The following is a 7,687-nucleotide window of genomic DNA, read 5'->3' as shown; positions in this document are numbered from 1 at the left end:
ACTGGACAGGGACCACTCAAAACGCGAGGAATAATTTGATTTTTCCAGAAGGAACTGGGATAATCATGGACTTCCATGTACGAATGGTTGGAGAGAAACTTGGAAGAAGTCTTGCAACCTGTTTATGCTTTATCCTGGTATGGCGTTTGCTCCCCTAATGCCGTAAATACTCGCGCTTCCGAGCGCGTTGGCTGCGCAGGGGCGCCGCTGTTCCGCATTCCCGCTCCGCAGGGAGGCGCGCGGGCAGTGCTGGATGACTCGCTGGTGTCGCCTGCTGGCTCAAGGTGGTACTGCGGCCAAGAAAGGCACGCATGCGCACTGACTTGGGCACGTCGCCGGTGCCACCTGCTGGCCGAAAAGCAGTACTGCAGCTAGGAGCGGTGCGCATGCGCACTGATCAGCGGGGAAGCCCTTTGTCGTGTGGTCATTAAGGGAGCTATGGAAACAGTGCTGAGCATGCGCGGTGTTGTGGGAAGGGAAGCGCACGAGCAGTGCTGTACCTGGTTACGTCATGTGGTGTTGAAGGGCGGGGCGGAGCCGGGCAGCGCTGCGCATGCGCACTGGCTTTACCCGCCCGCTCCTGTTGCTCCGTGGGTACCGTCCGGCGGTGCCCGGGAGCGGCTTGGAAGCGCCAGGTTCGGTTCCCGGCTGCGGCAGCGGCGGGCGAGGGTTGTGGTGACAATGGAGGAGGGCGGCTGTTGCTGTGGCTGCAGCGAGGTGGAAAGTGAGCGGAGAACGGCGACGCGGCGTGTGCCGGGAAAAGACCCGAGGGGGGGCGGCCCCGGAGCAGAGCCGGGCGGGAGCGGGCGGCGGGGGCTGCGCGGGGTGAAGGCGGTCCCGGCGCGGGCACGGAGCCGGGGAGGAGCTGCGGGGCTGGGGCCGGGGCTTGCGGGCGGCACGGCGGGACCTCCCTGCAGAGCCTTTCCTGGGAAACAAAAGCGGGAGTTTGTCCCAGCTCGGCCCCGTGGCAAAGGGGCAGCGCAACCGAGGGGAGCAGCGCCTGAGCAGTGCGGCAGTTTAGGGGCGCAGGGAAGAGGCGGCTGGTGCTGGAGCGAGAACTTGCAGGTTTCTTACACTTAAATGAACGTGGAAAGCAGGGAGAGAGGTGGTATAAAAGCACTGGGTGCTCGGGCAGGTGAGACAGGACTCAGGGGAGGGAGTCGCTTTCCTGAGCTCCTTTGAAGTTCCACTTGACTCTCTCAAGAGCACTCGTGAGAAGTTTCCCATTTGGAGTTGGGCTCCAAAAGGAAGGAACTTGAAACTGCTCCTTCTGATAAATCCGTAAGTATGGGAGGCCCTATGAAGCCCACGGGTGTAAGCAGCCAATAACTCCCACGAGTATTTTAACTACTAAAAATAGCAGCTTTTATTTCTTCTGCACACAAACGACTTGGTTGTCCTGTGCAGGGTTCACTGATGCTGTGAATTGCAATCCAGGGCATCTTCAGGCTCCTGGTGCTCGGGACTGTGGCGTTTGGTGTGCAGAAAACATCCCAGGCTGTCCAGCTTGGGTGTGGATGTGCATTTCCACAGTTCTTCAGAGTGGGAAAAGGCCAAGAGGGTGATGGGAAGGTCTTTCTTCCAGGCCTGGGCATCCTCAAGACACCTCAAGGATGTTTTTTAAATGTTTGTTGTCTTTTGTTTCCCAGCCCAGGGCTGAGCTGGAGAACGGGTGGAGACAGTGGCAAGCGGGAGTCCCATGTTTACATCTGCCCTTGGATTCCAGTTTCTCCCAGTGGGTCTGTGCTGCCCGAAGTACAAAGGAAGGAGGTGTTGGAGTACCTGTTTGTTCACCTGTTGAGCTTGGAAGAGATGCTGAGTGTGAAATTCCAGGGGTGCTGGCTCCTTGCAAGCTGTTGGTTGCTCGGGAGATTGGGTCGGGGAAAGGGGGGGAGAGTCTGAGCACAGCACAGTGGTAGGAGCTGGGTTTGCATCTCAATGCCTGGTAAGCTGGAAAGAAGACTTTGCTGTGTTAATGCACAATTACATTTTTGTGCAATTTTTTGAAATTAGGGCTGGGATCAACCTGGGGAGGTTGTCTGGCCCAATTCCCTGTGCCCTGCTTTGCCATGAGGAATGGATGCCTGACCTCTTTGCAGAGAGCTGCTGCTGATAAAGATTTCTCCGTTTCTATAGTGAATTTATCCCAGTACTTTGCTGCTATAAAGAAGTCTCCTCTTGCTGCAATTTCCCCCTATTACATTTAAGATCAGCTCCAGCTGAGTTAGAATTTAATCCCGACCTTTTCCCCCTTTTTTTTTTTCCAAGAGGCCTCAGCTATCTCGCTATTTCTTTCCTCTCTCACCCTCCAGGTCCTGTTTTTCAGACCTCGTTCTTTCCTTATAAAACCCTTGATAACCCATTCCCCACTTAAGGCTTTGTTGTATCCTTGTTTTGCTACCTTCTGGGTGCTGTGGATGAAGGTCTGGCTTTGAGGAGCACACCCTGCTCCCTTTGCTCAAGGGATTGCAGTTATTCCAATCTCCTGCTGCTGAGGGCTTCCTTAGGCTCTTACTGAAATGAAAAATATCCAGGAAGCTTTTCCTTTTTTGAGATTAGACTGGTTTCTGCAAGTCCTTGAGATGTGACCATGATGGTTAAAAACCCACAGTGCAAATGAAGGTTTCCCCCTTCTTCCCCCCTCCCCCCACCTGCTCCATGCTCCGTCCTCTCCCTGCACAGTTCATTATTTTGTAATCACAACTGCTAAGGAAACCTTTCTAATCTTGTCAATTGGCAATGCAACTGTTTTTAAATTCTGTTTTAAAATAGTTTTGAAGTCAGGCTCTGCCCTTGCTATTGATTTGAATTCTTGACTGAGTAAGTTATTGGTGCTTAAGAAGCCCTTTGTTGCTTTAAAGCCTTTCTCCAAGGGTCAGAGAATAACACTGACAGGGAGTGAAGGAGCGCTGCCCAGTAGTTGCTTAGAAATGGAGTGTGTTAAACCAGGTTTCTTTAAAAGCAGTTTTGAGTAAGTGAAATTCAGGCACTTGAATTACTTTGGGAAATGGTCCATTTAGGATAGATCCACACTGACAGAAGCTGTTTATCTGAGGTCAGTACATGCTTTGATCAGTGCAGGGCCTTCCCCTACAGAAATGCATGAGCTAAGCCTAGCAAGGTAGAGGAAAAGACACAAGTTCAGCTTAGAGAGCTGCACAGGTGAAATCCCGTGGATGTGCCTGGAGCATGGCCCTCCCCAGCAGCTTTTCTTAGAGTTAAAATCTTAAAAAAGCTAAAAGCTGATGTTCAGTACTTTGGGATCTGGCTCAAAACTGCGGAGAGGATAAACTCCCTTACTGGAACTCAGGCAGTGGAGTGCCCACAAGCCAGCAGCCAGATTGCTTCTTGTTCAGCTTCAATTCAACGTTGGTTTTTTGTTGTTGTTTTGGTTGGTTGGCTGGTTTTAAAGTATTCTTAGATACTACAAGTGGAAGAAGAGAACAGAAATAGAGTGGAGCACCACTGGCACAGTAACTGATATTTTACTGTTCCTCTTTTTCTTTTAAAAATATATGTAGATAACATGAACTTTTAAACTCTGTGATTTGGGAGAAACACTCTTTTTTCTCCCTCTCTTTGGAAGAGATATGCAAGTTCTGAGCCGTTGGACCAATGCTTGCTGCATTTTGTTTACGTTTTTACGATCAAACAAGGGGCTGATAAGATTGACAAGGAAGATACAACTCAGGAGCTCACTAGGCAGCAACTTCCAGACTCTTTGGGTGATGCAGTAGGGTATGAAGACTGTTTTCCAGTGCGAGATTAATCCATAATAACATGCTCACTGACATAAAAGTCACTTCTTATAAGCCACTTCTTATTCCCTGAAGTGCAGGAGCTGAGGTGTTTGACAAAGCCTTGGCAGAATGAAGAAGTATATCCCTGTCAGATTTCTCCTCATGCTAGCAAGAGCAATCCATCTTCTTTAAGGGTTTTGTTCCTTTGGGATTGTGTGTAGTTTAGAGGGAGAACAGTACCCAGAAGCATTAATTATTTAATCTGCACTGCTTTTTTCCTCGACGTGTGAGGTCTGAGTATTGTGCTGGGAAGCGGGGCCAATAAAATTTCTGGGAGTCAGACTTGGAGCTTGAAAGTTTTAGAATTAACACTGGAGACTCAGCTCCCTCTATGGTCAGAAGAGGGGGAGACACCTTCCTTCAGGATGTCTCTCCAGGGAATGCTTTTGGAAAGTTTTCTCTCGTAATGGCTGAAGTCTGTTTTTTTCTTCCTGAAATTGCAGTGTACATCCCACTGGAGGCAGTAAATCTCTCAAATGTATGAGCCTGGGCCTACACACCTGCTAAGGTGTGACTAGAGATGTGAGAGCTTTTGCAAATGAATTTGGAATAATGAGAATCACAGAACCATTGAGGTTGGAAAAGCCCTCTAAGGTCATCGAGTCCAACGTGTGCCCAATCCCTACCTTGTCACCCAGCCCAGAGCACTGAGTGCCATGTCCAGGTGTTCCTCGGACACCTCCAGGAACGGGGAGTCCAAACCTCCCTGGGCAGCCCCTGCCAAGGCCTGACCACCCTTTCCAGGAAGAAAGTCCTCTTGATGCCCAACCCTGGTGCGGCTTGAGGCCATTTCCTCTTGTCCTGTTACTGGTTGCCTGGGAGAAGCAGCCAATCCTCACCTGGCTACACCCTCCTGTCAGGGAGTTGTAGAGAACAAGGTCTTCTCTGGGCCTTCTTCTTAGGATTGGTATGGAATCACTACTTTGCATTAAAGGACAAAAGCAGATGTTTTGAAAAAATACTTTGAAATGTTTTTGCATTTCCCTGGAAATCTGCCAAGAATTGGAGTTGCTTACCAGGTTAGGTGTTCTTGCCTGCAACTTCCCAGGGGCTGCTGGAGGTGGGATGAAGCTGTTGCAGAGGAATTACCAGTACGTGGTTTCTCACTCAGGAGACTCTGGGTTTACTGTAGTTACGGGACTGGTTTTCCAGACTAGAGGAACCCCTTGAAGGACTGCAGAGGGAGGCGGAGATGGGATTTGGGGTTTGCATCCCCACCTCCTGAGCACACATGGGGTTAGATGCCCCTTGGCAGAGCTGTAAGGCGTAATGTGGGCAGCAGCTCCTCCTCTCTTTGGGGGCCTAAATTGAAATGCTCAGGAGCGAAATCACCTCTGAGCTGCTCTGTTGTGAGCAGGACAGGAAGGGACACCTCCAAAGGCCACATAGCTCACTCATAGTCCGAAAAATCCTACTGCTGAATCTGGAACCCCCTCAAGGACGCCTGGGACCCCCCGGGCCCCTCTGTGATCCTCGACAATGCACCCCTCCATCATCAGACCATGCAGTGCCCCCCAGTGTTTTGCCAGTGGGAGCACTGGAAGAGATACTGGGAACGCTGGGAGGGAACTGGAAGGAGACTTCCCACCACTCTCCAATGTGCAGCAGCCCCAAGTGCGACCAGTGAGGAGGAGGAAGTGCTCCCAGTGCCTCGCCCCCACCCCCCCCCCAAAAAAGGGGGGTGGGGGGGGGGTTACGAGAAGAAAAAGAATTTAAATTGAGGGGAAAACACTCCATTTCTTTAATTGTGCTTGCACTTAGGAGGATCCCACTTCATCTACGATTTGGAGGGTCTCAGTTGAAGGAACACACAACGTTTTCATGATTCTGTATCTCAGTTGGCGGGGAATCACTGTTTTCCATTATTTTCGTATCTAAATGGAAGAAGAAAGCATTTATGGTGCTGTTTGATGGATTAGAATTGAGGGAAACCACCCCATTTTCATAATCTTAAGGTTACAATTGAGGGCAAAACACCACCGTCCCTGGTTTTAAAGGGCTTCCCTTGAGAAGAACCTCTTTATGTGCCATTATAAGAGTTCCATCGAGGGGGACCCTCCTTTGAAGGGACCTTCACAGAGGAAAAATGTGTCCAAAAGCCCCCAAAATGGTGTTTCTTGAGGGAAATTGAAGAGGAAACTGCATTTCCCCTCATTTTAGGAGGCTAATTTGAGCAAAACTCCCCCTTGATTCACTTTTTATTTGGGTTTAAATTTAGGGGAGACCCTCCTTATACATCAATTATGGGTCTAAATTGAGAGGGAACCTCCGTTTTCCCCTTGATTCAAGGCTTTGAAATGGTGACTAAAGGGAGTTTTCCCTTAATTCATTAAGAAATTGAAAAAGAACAGTAAAGATGAGCTGGCGCTGCCAGTTTGGACTCAATTTATCTGTCACGATTGCGAGCGCCGACGGACGCCCAGCAATGACTGTGTCACACCCCGACGGATCCAACAGGGGCTGGAAGCTCCATGGAGCAGCTCAGCGCCTGCTCCACTCTTGCCCCCCAAAGCCCAGGATGGACCGGCGGGTCTGGACACATCCCCATTGAGGGGGGGCAGAGCCGCTGCTCGGGGGCCCCGGGGGATCCTTTATCCCCCTCGTGCAGCTGCGAGCTGCCAAGGAAAAAGTCCTCGTTCCTAGGCTTGAACCCCTGCAGGTTTGCCTCTCATTCTCTTGCTCTGATTTGTTTGACAATAAATTGAATTTATTCCCCCCAGTCGTGTCTCTTATTCCAGTGACCGGTGAGTGATCTCTCTGTGCCCTTCTCCCGATCCTCAGGCCTTTCCTGATGTGTTCTGTTCCCTGCCCAGGGTGAGGAGGAGAGGGACAGAGCGGTTTTGCTGGCACCAGGCACCTGGCCAGGCCCAGCCCACCCCAATAATCCCTGCGATCATTCACGCCACCATTACCCAGGCGCACGGCGGGTCCGGCTCCGCGGGCAGGCGGCTCCAGTAGTTCAAAGTGGGCAAACTGGGACGGAGTGAGAGGAAGCAGCTGGTGCCGGTGGGTGAAATGTCTCTGCTGCGAGCTGCCTGGGAAAGGAGGAGGGAGAACCTAGTGCAAAGTAAGGGGGAGAGAAAGAGGGACAAGGCTGGAGCTGTGGAAGGAAGCGGAGATGGCCAAGGGGCAGCTGAGCATTTTGCTTTCCAACTCTGTGGGGGGAAAGAAAGCGCTGTCAAATCTATCCAGGAAAAGAGAGGAGAAATAGCAGGTGGTGGAAATCGCCGGCAATTTGGATTCAATTTGTCTGTTTGAAGTGCAGACGCCGACAGACACGGAGCACCGCTGGACGCCTGCTGGCGCTGCGCTGTGTCCTGCTCTGGCTGCAGCCCGCCTGGCGAGACCCGCAGCAGCAGCGGCCCGGGGGCGGCGGGTCGGGCAGCAGCCAATCGGAAGCGTCGCAGCGTGCGGCAGCCAATAGGAGCCCTGGCTACTCCGGCAGCCAATGGAAAGCGCCGTTACCTGAGGGACCAGGCGCAGCTCGAAGCCCCTCACAGCAGCTTCGATTTTTGGGACATTTGTGAAAAGTTCGGAGTTCATTTTTTTTTTCTTTACCGCACCTTTTCCAGTACAGGAGAGATTCCGCGGCAGGGGATATCCCGCCTCGGGCGCTTCTGGGCGGTTTTGAGGCGGGGGGAGCCCAGCGCGGCAGTGGCGGGAAAAGGGGGGTGCGGAGTATAAAAGGGGGCGCCGGCGTCGCGGCCCCTCAGTCGGGGGGCGGCGGCGGCGGCGGCAGGAGCTCCGCGGGCTGGCCCGGATGCGGGGACGCCGCCCTGTGGGGCCGAAGCCGCCGGCCCTGAGGCGCGGGGAAAGCGGCGTGGCAGCCGCGCATCGGCTCCGTCATCGGCAGCGCCGCTTCGTGCCGGTAGGCAGCGGGAGAACGC

The 7,687-nt window shown here is 52.4% G+C and overlaps 1 long non-coding RNA gene across 1 annotated transcript; it reads left to right on the top strand.

Moving 5' to 3' along the window:
• The first annotated feature begins 564 nt into the window (after positions 1 to 564).
• Positions 565 to 6,519, top strand: LOC138106081 (uncharacterized). Its single transcript, XR_011148906.1, has 2 exons — positions 565 to 724; positions 1,650 to 6,519. It is a non-coding gene; the product is annotated as an uncharacterized lncRNA (long non-coding RNA).
• Positions 6,520 to 7,687: the final 1,168 nt, after the last annotated feature.

The sequence above is a fragment of the Aphelocoma coerulescens genome, chromosome 2, assembly GCF_041296385.1.
Source record: "Aphelocoma coerulescens isolate FSJ_1873_10779 chromosome 2, UR_Acoe_1.0, whole genome shotgun sequence".
Classification (NCBI taxonomy): Eukaryota; Metazoa; Chordata; class Aves; order Passeriformes; family Corvidae; genus Aphelocoma; species Aphelocoma coerulescens.
The sequence above is the reverse complement of the archived record's forward strand: the minus strand, read 5'-3'. Positions and strand labels throughout refer to the sequence as shown.